This window comes from Rana temporaria, chromosome 1 (assembly GCF_905171775.1).
Source record: "Rana temporaria chromosome 1, aRanTem1.1, whole genome shotgun sequence".
Lineage (NCBI taxonomy): Eukaryota > Metazoa > Chordata > Amphibia > Anura > Ranidae > Rana > Rana temporaria.
The window spans coordinates 481,757,692-481,772,162 of NC_053489.1; positions in this window are offsets into that span (position 1 = coordinate 481,757,692).

Sequence of the window (14,471 nt, forward strand, 5' to 3'; positions counted from 1 at the left end):
TCGCCGTAAATCAGCGAGAACGCCCCCAGCGGCCATTTTAAAATTGCAGTTAAGATCCGACCGTGTAACACAGTTACACCTGTCGGATCTTAGGCATATCTATGCGTAACTGATTCTATGAATCAGTCGCATAGATACGACCGATGCAACTCTGAGATACGACGGTGTATCAGAAGATACACCGTCGTATCTCTCTCTGAATCTGGCCCTTTGTTTTCCAGCATAAAACCTGCTGTTTAGGTTTGCTTGTTGAGTTATTGATCCCCAGTGATACAACAGATATTTTCTTGTTCGCTTTGCTATGATTTATTACAATTGAATGTTATCTGCACATGACATTGTGTGAATAGCTGTTTTAGAATTTTGTGCAAGCAATTCATAATAACTGAACATCCTGCAGTTGTAAGCTAATAGGCCAATAGGGGGTAGAGGCATTCTTTCTGTACTGGGCCTGGGAACCAGTAGGTCAGCAGTGGGGCCTGAGAAGAACAGCGCTATGCATGTTGCAGTGTTACGCTGGCAGGGGACTGAGCTCCGGCACTCACATATAATACACCCTCTAGGTAAGTCTATCTCTCCAGATATTCACCGAACCACAGGAGTCATAAGCACTGCCAAAAGCCAATTTGTGCCATCAGGAGATGTACATATGAAGGATCTGATCAGAGAGAGAGAAGTGGGATGCTGCTCACATACAGTATGCACACTATGCACCCACACAGACACCCAAGCACTGGGGGTCCTCTGTGGTGGGAGGTAAAAAGGGGCAAGCCATTTTACATTGGAGCTTGGGGGTCCGATGTTTATTATTCACTTTCTTACTTTGGGGAATGTTTTCATCCACTGACCAGCAGTAAAGGGCACAATATTACTGAACACATCAGTTAGTACACAGGGCTGTATCTTACATAGACGTAACCCCTGTACTGCATTCACAATGAAGGACATTGTACTCCTGACCCCTGTATCATTTAATTCATTTTGTACGTTGTACTCCTGTACCATTTAGTCTATGTTGTATGTTGTACTCCTGGCCCCTGCACTGTATTTTCTATGTTGTACCTTGGACAGAGGGGTGGCTGTGGATGTGGTATACCTGGATTTTGCAAAAGTGCTTGACACAGTTCCCAACACACGGCTCATGTGTGAGGTAAAGTCTACAGGCTTGGAAAGATCTTTGCAGTGGAATAAAGTCCTTCCAGGATGTCTCCCTTATACAAGCCAACACACCAATTGGGCTAAGTAGCAAATGAGGTTTAATGTTGATAAATGTAAAGTTTTGCACTTGGGGGCTAAGAATATGCAAGCATCATACATACTAGGGGGAGTGCAACTAGGGAAATCAATGGTGGAGAAGGATCTGGGGGGTTTGGAATAAGCTTAATAATGACAATGCAATGCCAAGCTGCGGTTTCCTAAGTGAGCAAAGTCCCTTCTTGTATTAAGAGAGGTATGGACTCTAGAGAGAGAGAGATAATTTTGCCCCTGTACAAATCATTAATAAGACCTCTCCTGAAATATGCGGTTCAGTTTTGGGCACCGGTTCTCAAAAAGGATATCGGGGAACTAGAAAAAGTGCAGAGAAGGGCAACCAATCTCATAAGAGGCATGGAAGAGCTCAGCTATGAGGAAAGATTAGAGGAACTGAATTTATTCTCTCTTGAGATGAGGAAATTAAGGGGGGATATGATCAACATGTACAAATACATCATGGAGGACCTTAAATACAGAAAGGTTTCTTCACAGTAAGAGCTGTGAAAATGTGGAATAGACTCCCTCCAGAGGTTGTTCTGGCAAGTTCAGTAGATTGCTTTAAAGAAAGTCCTGAATTATTTCCTAAATGTACCAATAGTTATAGGTATTTCCTAAATGTACCAATAGTTATAGGTAAAGTTGATCCAGGGAAAATACGATTGCCTCTCGGGGGATCAGGAAGGATTTTTTTCCCCTGCTGTAGCAAATTGGAGAATGCTTTTCTGTTTTTTTTTGCCTTCCTCTGGATCAACTGTGGGTGAAGAATTGTGTACATGGGATTGTATTATTATTATTATTATTATTATTATTATTATTATTATTAATATATCTTTTTGGGTTGAACTAGATAGACTTGTATCTTTTTTTCAACCTGACCAACTATGTAACTATGTAACTATGTATATGATACTCCTAACCCCTGCACTGCTTTCACTATGTTGTACAGAGCCCTGTGCTGTATATGCTAATTTATAAATTATACCACTGACCCCTGCACTGCATTCGGTATGTTGTATACTGTGGGGGGATTTACTAAAACTGGAGTATGCAAAATCTGGTTCAACTCTGCATAGAAACTAATCATCTTCCAGTTTTAGTTTAAATGTTTTTTTTATTGAAGTTTTCCAATAGACAAAATATAGCTGCCGCACAAAAACAGTAATACAAAAATATAGAAGTATACATTCAGCCATGTTACATAGCTGTTTCAATTAAGGCACAAGGCAACACATGCATGACACTTAGAGTATACCATCTGGGCCTACTCTTAGAGAGAAAGAGTGCAGGCAATATGAAAACAACAATTGTTTATAGGATAATACAAACACAAACATAGGCGTAAACATGGGCAAGGGGGAATACAAGTGAAAAGTAAAAAAGTTGAAATTAAAAAGAAAGAAAGGTAGCAAAGGGTATGTTCTCTCCTCGATCAGACACCCATAAGAACCAAGGGGAATAAGGAGGATGGGAGGAAATAGCTCAAACTACATTATTCCAATCTTTCCATGGTTTCCAATAGCAGTTAAGTTGTTTCCTATTATTCAGTCTGTTAGCTAAAAATTACTCATAAACATAATGAGATTGGGTAGTCTCCAAAACTTCCGAGGTGTTGGGGGCTCTATTGGACTTCCAATATTTCGCTATCAGCATTCTGGCCACCAGCAAGATGTAGGTAACCACAACTCGTATGTCAGGAGGAAATGACTCTATTCCTACATTCAGCACAGCTAGGCTTGGGTTGGGGGGTATTAAGATCCCTGTAATGGTGGAGATAGTACAGAATATATAATTCCAGAAGCTGGTCAAGTGTTTACAAGTCCAGAACATATGGAACAAATTACCCACAGATCCACAGTTTCTCCAGCAAAGTGGTGAATTGGTGAGAGAAAATTTGGACATTCTGTATGGTGTAAGATACCACCTCAGATCTATTTTTTTGTAAAAATTTCCCAATGGCTGATGCATTTTGAGGCCTTGTATGTCGCTTTGAATGCATTAAGCCATTGGGAGGTTGTGATGGATACACCTAAATCGGATTCCCATTTTAGAAATTGGTGGGATTTACTGAAGTCAAGCTTACGCTGCAGGAGATTATAGAAAAAGGATATACCTTTAGCCGGTGAGGGGATTGTGGTGTAATAATGCCAAATTTCAGTTGGGAGGAATATGCAGTGAAAATCAACGGACTTCAAGAGGTGGGAGATTTGGTTGTATTTATAACAATCCCTGTACGGTAAGTGATATTGTGTTTAAAGAGAGGTAAAAGTCTTAAGAGTGTCTTCATGATATAGGTCGGAAACAAATTTAATACCACTATTTTGCCAATCAATAACAGTAAGATTTGGAATCATAGAGGCAAGAAGGGTAATCGGTATAGGGACATCTACTCTACTGGAGGGAAGGGTTGGCAGCTTACGAAGTTCCCTCCATGCCAGCAGAGAAGCTTGTATGGTAATTGGAAGATGTTGAATAGATAGCGGTTGCCAGAGGTCAAAAAGAAAAAGAGAGTATAAGTCCTTAGTAGGGCATGAAGCTTGTTCTATGCTACTCCACGGAACCATCTGGGAGAAACCAAACCAATTTTTGAGCTGTGTAAGAAGTGAAGCTTTTAAATCTATCATCTATAATACCCATTCCTCCAGCAAGTCTATGTTTGACTAGAAGTGCTTTGGAGCAACGTGGTCGTTTTGAACACCAAATAAATTGTGTGAGCAGGAAGTTCAGGGCTCTAAGGTGAGTACCTGGCAGAATGGGTAGAGTGCGAAAGACATAAAGTATCTGAGGCAATATTAGAATCTTAAATGAGGCCAGTCGAACCAATCCAAGTTAATTCTGTTTTAGCCAGCCTTTGGGTCTCTTTGGTTATTCTATCTATCAGAGGTAGGTAGTTAGCGTCAGCCAGTTGTCGCAGATCTGCCGAGAGTCGTAAGCCTAAATATGATATAGAGGAGTTACTCCATGAGTAGGGAAAACCAGCTTGTAGTTTAGAACAGAGGGGAGATGGAACGTTTAGCGCTAAAATTAGTGATTTTGTAAAGTTAACTTTGTAAAAGGACATCTGGCTAAACTCAGTCAAGATAGCATGTGCATGAGAAAGAAATGTGGATGGGGAGGTCAAAAATAAAATAACGTTGTCTGCAAAAAATGGTTAAAAATAGAAGGGAAAAGAGGGCAGCCCTGTCTTGTACCATTAGAAATAGTAAAGGGGGATTAAAGCATATTAGATGTATAGACCTGGGCAGACAGGGACGAATATAGGGCTAGGATGGCAGAAAGGATAGGCCCCTCGAAGCCAAACTTTTGCAATGTGTGGGACATATAGCCTCAATGTATCCTGTCGAACGCCTTCTCCACATCCAAAGAGAGGAGCAGAGAAGGCGTCTGACAGGACCCAGCATACTGCATGACATTGATAACCCTCCTCGTAACATCCGATGCTTGTCGGCCCGGGGGTGAAACCCGTTTGGTCAGGCTTTATAAGGGTAGGTAAAATGGGGAGGAGTCTATGGGCTAAGATTTTTGCGTACAATTTAACATTGGTATTGAGAAGGGAGATGGACCTTAATTTTTTGGGGGAAGTGGGTTCTTTACCAGGTTTAGGAATAGTGACAACATAGGCCTTGAGCATTTCAGAGGGGAAAGAGGCAGAAGACATTGCGTCAGCATAGACCGTCTGAAGTGGTGGAGATAAGACATTGTGGAAAACGTTAAAATAGTCGTTTGTTAGACTGTCAAGGCCTGGTGATTTCCCAGATGGAAGAGTTTTTATCGCTTTCCTGATCTCAAGCTCTGTAATGGGAGAGTTAAGGGAGGTAAATTGTGATTGTGAGAGGGTGGGGAGATTAATACTAGATAGAAAAGCTTGTATGCTTTTGTCTATAAGTTGGGGGGTACTGGGGTCTCTACTAAGATTATACAGTGAAGAGTAATAATCGGCGAAGGAGTTCGCTATGTCCTTTGGGTTAAATATTTTTTTGTTGCCAGTTGGGTCAATAAGATATAGGATTTTTGATTTAGTCCTACAGACTTTGATCCTCTGAGCGAGAAATGTGCCAGCTTTTGAGTCCTCTGCCTCTTTTCCCGAAAACAAATTTGCAAGAGAACACCCCTAATGAACGCCTTATGTGCGCACCATAACGTAGAAGAATTAGTAACAGAATGAGCATTCAAAATTCAGTTAGATTAGCAGTAATGGCATTCACATGGAAAGGCATATGGAATATTCGAGAATGTGCATGCCAGATGTATGCAGGACTGGGGGCATGCTCCTCCGCCACAAATATAGAGACAGGTTCATGGTCAGACCACGAGATGTCGTGTATTGCAGAGGAGGATACCGCCTGCAGCAACAGTTTGTCCACCAAGATCATGTCAATCCTAGAATAGGTATTATGCCTGGCCGAATGGAAAGAATAGTCACGTTCATCCGAATGTTGACACCTCCAGGCATCATATACATCTTCTGAGTGTAAAAGAGGCTGGAGTTTTGGAAGAGGTCGCTTAGATTTGGATGTAGTGTCAATTGTATAGTCTACTGTGGCATTGTAGTCTCCACAGATCACCAGTGAGCCCTTTCGGATAGATGATATCCTGCGAAATAGTTTCTTCAAAAAACATATTTGGTGGGAGTTAGGTGCGTAGAGGTTCACTATAGTGAAAGGTTTATTATTCAGTTCTGCTATCAGGATGAGGAAGCGACCCTCCAGGTCTACTTGGGTGTTGAGTAAATTGAAAGCCACAGAGTCTCTGACCGCAATGAGGACACCCTTTTTCTTCGTAGATGCCAAAGATAAAAACTGATGCGGAAATTGCTTATGGCGGAAGGTAGGCATACTGGAGGCGGAAAAATTAGTCTCTTGTAGACATCAGCCTGGAGTTTTTCCCTCCAGACCGAGGCCCTCTTAACTGGATGATTCAATCCATGTACATTAAAGGATATTAATTTAAGAACCATAGGTGCAATAGAAGTAATAGTGCTGACAGTACCTTCCTAAAGACCCAAAGGATAATTGGCAGGTGCAGATCTGAATGCAGGCAGTGAGGAAGCAATCTCGCCAATCCAAGGTGATGATAAATGGGTTCAGCTCGTGGAGGTCAGACCAGTAGTAGGAGAGACCAAGCCAAAAAGAAAAAAAACACAGGAGAAAAAGAGCATAAAACAAGAAAACAAACAAGTCTGTAAAAAGGTAGATTCAAACAGGAATCTGGGGGCAGAACAGCTGCCCATTTCTGGTAACAAGAGGGAAATAGTTTGCTAAGGGAATCTGGCAGTTGTGGCAAACATAGTATACGGGGTACTAGGCATTTTGTTTCTTGCCCTTGTTTTTGCGTGACACTGTTTGCCACTCACCTTGAATGTCCAGCTTTGCAGAGGTGGGAGAACTCTCAGAGGTCCAGTCGGGTATGATGTCTAAAGAGCGTAGAAACTTTGGTCCCTCCTCCAGGCTTGTGATCACAGTGGTCTTCCCCTCGATGGTGACCGAAAGCTTTGTTGGGAACCCCCATCAGTATGGTATATCATGGTTGCGCAATGCCTTTGTCACAGAAAGCAGCGACTTGCGTTTTTGCATGGTATACTGGGAAAGATCTGCATATAGTTATAGATGAGCAAATTTTTCTGGAGGGTGAGAGTTCTTGCGGAATGCTGTCATGAGCTGCTCTTTAGTTTGATAAAAATTAACTCTCATGAGAACATCTCTAGGGATGTTATCCGGGAGGTGGGACGGCTTGGGGAGACGATGAATCCGATCAATGACCAGATCAGTCTCGGGTGCAGTGGGTAATATCACTTTCATGATGTCCCTGGCATATTCCTGTAGCTGGCAGTACAGCCTCAGGGATCCCACGTATTTTAATGTTGTTTCTCCTCAATCTATCTTCGAGGTTGGCCATTTTGGCCTTGAGCCAGGCTATGTCCTCAGACTGATCCTCATGAGCATCTACCAAAGTGTTATGGGAGGAAGCAAATTCGCCCATTTTCTGCTCAATGTGGTCTATCTGTCCCCTCAGTTCTCCCACCTTAAAGGGTGGCCATGCACTGCATCATGTCCCCATGTAAGGAGCTGCGGAGGGAGATAAGCATGTCCTTTAAAGTGGTATTAGATAGCGGTTTACCCACAGTGGGGAACTCAGTAATGCAGTCAGCTAGCTCCCTCGTATCCTCCATAGACTCCTGAGCTGGGCTCACCTGCTGTATGTCGATCTTTATCCTGGGTCTTGACTTTGCTGGGCTGCCAGAGAGCGGTGTAGAGGCTCCAGGAGAGCGCCGTGTGGAGTCGCCCAGTGAACCTGGGCTAGATGCAGCTGAGTGGGAGCTGCAGGAGGATAGAGGAGAGCCGTGCACGGAGCCGGCGCCATTTTGGCTGGGATCGCGGGCCGCCGGAGGGAAGAAATCCAGCAATTTATGTTTCCGGACGGACTCCTTCCGTTTGTGGGTCATCGCTGGATTTTGTCCGGGTCCTCAGGGAGGAGGTGAATGGTGTGTGAGCGGGCGGAGGTACCCCTAATGTCGCAGATTTCCATCGCTGGAGCGGAGCAGAGAATTCAGACGTCCATGCTGCTGCACGGTAGCCACGCCCCCGACCATCTTCCAGTTTTAATTGGCAAAGCTTAAAGTGGTTGTAAACCTCAGCCATGAAATCTGAACAAAGCACATACGGCATACCTGTAGTGTTTACCTGTCTCTCTCCTAAGTGTCGTTTCTCTCAGGTTCTTCGTTCTTCTGTTATCGGCATGTGTTACTTCTGAGATGTTTTCCTTACACATGTGATAAATTTGTAATGGAGCAGGGAGCTCAGCTTATATACTCAGAACACAGCTCCGCATGTTTCTTCGTTCCTGCGCAGTGTGTGGAGGGAGGTGTCCCTTTCCTCCAATCAGTTCTCACACAGTGTATAAGAGCTCTTACTGCAGCACTCCACCCCCTTCACTCTGCTCCTCACAGATTAAGAAGCATTTTATCACAATTCTGTACTTTTAAATGGTTGTAGAGAAGGGGTGGCTGTAGATAAACAAGTACAACTTATGTGAGAGGGTGAGTTTTAGGTCTGTGTATCACATGGGGATATTTAATTCACTGGGTATATGAGAGGGTTTACAATCACTTTAACTGAACAAAATGAAGTTAGAAGCTGATTCGCTATTATGCACAGCTGCACCAGATTCCGAGTGCTCCAATTTTAGTAAATCTCCCCCTGTTTAAGCAATGTTGAACATTATGCTCCTGACCTCTGCACTGTATTCACTATCTTGGACACTGTATACATTATGTTGTATATTAAACTTCTGACCCCTGCACTATTTTCACTATGTTGTACTTTGTAGATGATATGATGTATATTACTGTATACTCCCGATCTACAATGCATTCATTATGTTGTACATTACATACACTATATTGTACTTTATACTCCTGTCTCCTGCGTTGTATACACTATGTTGCATATTATACACCTGACCCCATGCACTGTATACATTATGTTGTACAGTATGCTTCTAGCCCCTGCACTGTATACCTTTTGTTGTGCATTATACTATTGGCCGCGGCACTGTATTTGCTATGTTGTACATTATATTGAGCTGGGTAACAGGGTCCTAACTAGTTTTACTACAGAGGATTTTTGCCATCTATAAAAGTCTTTAATGTATCAGTAGCCACAACAGGTGTTGTACCAGAATGTTCAGTGTCAAATGATGGGGGGTTTCTAAATATTTTATGTCAAGTGTGTTTGCGGCGTAATTTGTGTTTATCACTGAATCCTCTGCAAAAGCTGTTGTGTTGCTGAACGTTAAAGAACAGTCTACAGCAGTGGTGCTCAGCCATTTAGAGGAAGCAATGTATTTTATCAATGTCAGAGAGGTGGGCTGAATATGTCACACCTCTGACTCAGCCAATCAGAGCAAGCTTTGTATTCATTGATAGATACATCACTCCCTCTGAATGGAGGAGCTGCACTAGACTCTATTGTGCACTGGGAATGAGACAGGATGTCTCTGCTTGCACCCTGAACACAGTGTGGTATGCTGCAGCTACATAATGATGCACCACACATCGAGCAGCCTCACAGGTTAGGGAGGGACATACAGTAGTTCATTTGGGCTAGCTTGGCACTTACCAACTATGTAAATTGTGTGAAAAGCTGGATGTCTTCTTTAAATAGACTGTACAGAATAAAAGTTGTAGCTAGCTGATACATAAATAATTTTACAAATGAACAATACCTTCTTGACTGTGGAAATCTTGCACCTGGAGACTGTCCCTGACACATTGTATATTTTAGAACATAAAGCAAATCATACAGCCTAGTATAGAAGGCTGACAAATGCTTCGGTTTTTGGACAAATGTATCCAAACCTTTTTTACAAACATCTAGCACAAAAAGGCATTTTAATGTGTATGAATAATTTTTTGGGGGCGACACTGGATGGTCCCTTTTAGGTAGGTTGCGGGGGCGGGCGGGCTGTCTGGTAGGCTGTATGGGGTCCCATGATTTCTAATGGCGGCCTTAAATGTACCTTTGTACTTCTTCTCTTTTCAAAGAGGCAGGCAGGAATTGAAAGCAAACCTACACGGGTAACTGCTGCCTCTAGATTAGTGCCGACACCCTCACTGCTGGCACTGTGTATTTTTGGAGAAAATGCCTAACTTATCTAATAAGCTGTGCATTAGTCTCTTCCTGGGTTTGTACCATATTCTGCAGTCAATAATGGGAGAACAGATGCAGTACCTGTCCTTTTTTGAGAATGCAAATATTTTATAATACCACTGATTAATGAGTGCCTTTCTTTTAAAGTAAGTATGGCATTTTGCCAAAAAGTTACTTTGTATGCAGACATCACATAGTGCTTGCAATATTATAGAGGTTTCAATGGCCTATAGCCTTAAGCCTTTTTATTTAAAAAAAAATAAAAATGATTTTTACTGTAATCATCAATATTCAACTGGATATACCTCTTTGGAAGTATACCTACTATATGTGATCAGGGAGCAAAGCATTTAAAGTGATTGCAAACCCGTAATACTTTTCACCTTAATGCATTAAGGTGAAAAACCTCCTGTGATGCAGCAGCCCCTGAGAGCCCCCCTTTTACTTACCTGAAACCGGGCTTTCCAGCGATGAGGACAAGCACACCAGCTCCAGCCAGTGTCTCGGGTCCTGATTGGATAGATTGATAGCAGCACAGCCATTGGCTCCTACAAGTCTTGTAGTCTGTGGCAATGGACGCAGCAGCAGAACACGGGAGCGCACCCGCACGGATGTCCCCCTAAGGGAGAGTGGCTCTCCAATGGGGCACTCGAGAAGAGGAACCAGAAGAACCACTGAGGGACCCCAGAAGACGTGAATTGGGGGCACTCTGTGCAAAACCAACTGCACAGAAGAGGTAAGTATGACATGTTTGTTTTTTTTGTTTTAAACAAACCTTTAATTATCCTTTAATTTACCATGTAATACTGATTTTCTTTCATTTCATTAAAATGTTACATTTGGTTACATGTGGACACTAATAAGTTACGTTTTTTAGTTAATAACTCTTGTTTTCAATTATGGAGTGCCAGTCTTCTAGCTCCACATTTCTTACTGTAAAACAAATTAAAACATAAAGAGTAACTTGTCAATTTTTGTTGAGACAAAAAAAAAAACTGGGTGATCAATTTACATTGCAGGGATTTTAACAAACGTTGTTGCATATTGTTAACCTTTGTAGGAAGTATGTTTGTTTGTGTCAATGTGCACAGTAAATGTACACTGGAGTGTTTTTTTTTAATTATTAATCAGCTGATGCACTTGCAGAGTTCTAATGATGAAAAATTGCAAGGTCTGAATCCCTTTAAATTGATAATTAACCCTCCATTTTTATGCACTTTCAGCAGCTGATTTATTCACTTACAGAGTATGCAGTTTCTTTATCTTTTACCCTAGGTTCTCGCTTTGTATAGGGTGCGTTTGCGTGAGCATGACAGCCCATTCAAATGAATGGACTGCTGTTCCTGCATTTCCACAAAACAAGAGGTGTATGCACCTTTTAAAAAACATGGCCGCAGGGAAATCGCATGGTCATCTTGACCATGCAATTTCCTTGCGGTTTCTGCACCCACAAATGCGCTGCATGCATGGGGGTGCCATTCAGAATGAATGGCAGCCCGGTGCATCTCCGAAGAGCATCGCAATTTGGCTGAACAGATGCAATTCCAGCACCCACAACCAGAATGCACAGTGTGAGCTAGTGTGAACCTAGCCTTAGTCCTTGCCTATGTTCCAGTTTATGATAAAGTTGAATCTAATGCGCTACTGTGAGTAGATAAATTAGATGAAATATGCATAAGTGTAATCTAAGGCCGCTATATCTGAAAGTGTTCACAATACACGACTGAAAATGAGGATAATGGGTGATAAGCGCTTCAGATGACAATATGCAATAAGTGTTTACACCAAAATAAAATGAAATTAATACATAACAAACAGTGACAAAAAAGTGTCACTGTTTGTTATGTATTAATTTCATTTTATTTTGGTGTGGACACTTATTGCATATTGTCATCTGAAGCGCTTATCACCCATTATCCTTATGTTCCAGTTTAAGCTGGTGCAGTAACCATCGCCCCAGGTTTCCTTTTTCAACTCTCGCATGCATTGACTGGAGTTGTGTCACCCTACACTTTGTACATCAATAGAAACACGCACCCCTGTAGCCTGGAATGACAAGCCACTGCCCTACCTCTCACTTCTCTTTCATTCTCTAAGCTACCAGACTGACTGGATACTACACTGTCAATTGTTAACTCTTTCCTGTAAAGATTGAACATTTAGGGAAGCAGAGAGAGAAGAAACCAGCAGCATTGAAAGCTGTAAACTGCAAGTGCTGGGGGGTAATAGGTTTAAAAAATAGTGTACCTAGGAAAGTTTATTTCATTGTGCTCTGTGTGTTAAACTAAAAATCGCTGAGGGTTTAATTCACTCTATGGAAGTTCCTTTCATAGTTGTGTTATGTGAGTAGATATTGTATATTCATGTTATCTGTTGCTTACTTTTTATTCTATAACCTTGAACTACAACAGGGGTGTCAAACTCAATTTCATCGTGGGCCGCATCAGCATTATGATTGCCCTCAAAGGGCCGGTTGTATCTGTAAGATTAGATGTCCAGCGCACCCCCTCCCCTTGCATTAGATGTCAAGAGCCACCCCACCATCAAAAGTTGAGTCCCCTACTTTCCCTTACATCACAGTGCACCCCCCTTTCCTTATTCTACTGCTGGGAAGAAGCTTGATGCATTGCTTGAAAGCAAAAAGTAAAGCCTCGTACACACGCATGGTTTTCTCGGCAAGAACCAGCAAGAAAACTGCTAGAAGAGCTTTCTTGCCGAGTAAACCGTGCTGTAGTGAAGTCATGTATAGTGTTCAGTAGATAATTGATATTTAGGTATTCTAATTCTGGTCTTCTGGTACACAACAGTCTTTTCTTTCTTCAGTTTCCAGTCTCCAGAGAATAATTCTGGGGTTCCAAACTTGTTTAATCTTGTTAATCAGACTCTCTTATGTCACAACCAGACATTAGAGTCACAGCACAGCTCTTGGGTCTCCATCAGACTTCTGTCCACCTCACATGATTGTTGTCATCACCGACTTCTGTTACTAAGTCCTGAAAATGCTCTTCTGGTCGCTTGAACGGCACCAATGTAGTGAAGTTAATATATATGTGTAGGTATTTTATATATTGTGTTATATGTATGGCATAATATACATGTGTTACATACAGGCCTTCAAGATTACACATCAAAGGGTGTTTGTTGACCAAAGGGGTTAGTGGCCAAACAAAATTGCACATATCAAAGGTACAGCTGAAGACCCTTAGATGTGTTAATCTTGTGCAAGACTACCTAGGTGTGTGAGGTATGGCCTGTTAACCTCAAAGGGTACATTGTTTACATACGTAAGGAAGTATTTATTGATGGTAATTTGACTTGAGGGGGTATTCATTCATGGGAAACATTTGGTTGACCTGGCAGATCCAGGTCACGGCACCAATGTAGTGAAGTCATGTATAGTGTCCAGTAGATAATTGATATTTACGTATTAGTATGATGACTATAAGTTATGTTCCGCAGCAACACCCAAGTTCTCCAGAGAGTGCAATTTATTTAACTTCCAAAAAAGAACAAAGTACAAAGTCCTCAGATGGTACAGCGAAAAGTAGATTTAGAGTCCCATCTTTTCCTAGATCAGTTCTAGACCTGTGCCTTCATATCCATGCAGAATATTCTGAGAATGACTAGACTGACCTCCATAATTATATTACCTATCCACTGAATGGCTGAGCAATTTGATTGGCCATCTTTGATCCACATTCTGTCTCTCCGAGTGACAGATAATGACCCCAGCTGGAGACATGCCCTAATTTGCATTCTAACAAGTCTCCTTTGATATGTGCAATTAGATTACAGATACAAAAGGTGGCCTGAGCACATCAGAGTGATTATCTATCCCCTTTGATATGTCCAGTAAATCTTGTTTGGCCACTAACCCCTTTGGTCAACAAACATCCTTTGATGTGTAATCTTGAAGGGCTGTATGTAACACATATATATTGTGCCATACATATAACACAATATATAAAATACCTACACATATATATTAATATTACAACACGTGCGTGTGTACAAGGCTTTCAGGTTTCTCGTCAAGAAAACTGCCCAAAATCTCGACGAGAAAAATAGAGAACCTGCTCTCTATTTTCTTGTCGTGATTCTCGGCAGTGTTTTCCTGACGAGCAACCTGAGAGTGTGTATACTTACCTGTCGCTGTGGAAACCCGCGCATGCTCGAAATGACTTTGACGCATGCGCGGTGGCTTCCTAGGCATAGGTAGGATGCAGCAAGATGGCGGCGACGGCATCGAATGTGACGAGCACATGATCGTCGTAGTCGATGACGTCACCGCGTTTGTTCCATTCAAAAGAACGGCGGTACACCTGTGTACTACAACATTGTAATTACTCTCCCTGGTAAACTGTAAGGGAGATGGTCAGACTCCTAATGAAAGTGACAACATAGCATTATTTGTGCTATCACTTTTTAGATTACACTAAACCTTATTGTTGTCATTTATTTCTTACCATTGCAAGTGAATTTTTACATATCCAAAAAATTAAAATAACTATACCTATGTGTGTGATAATATTATATTTTGCATACTGTATATAAAATAACAGAAAGCAATTT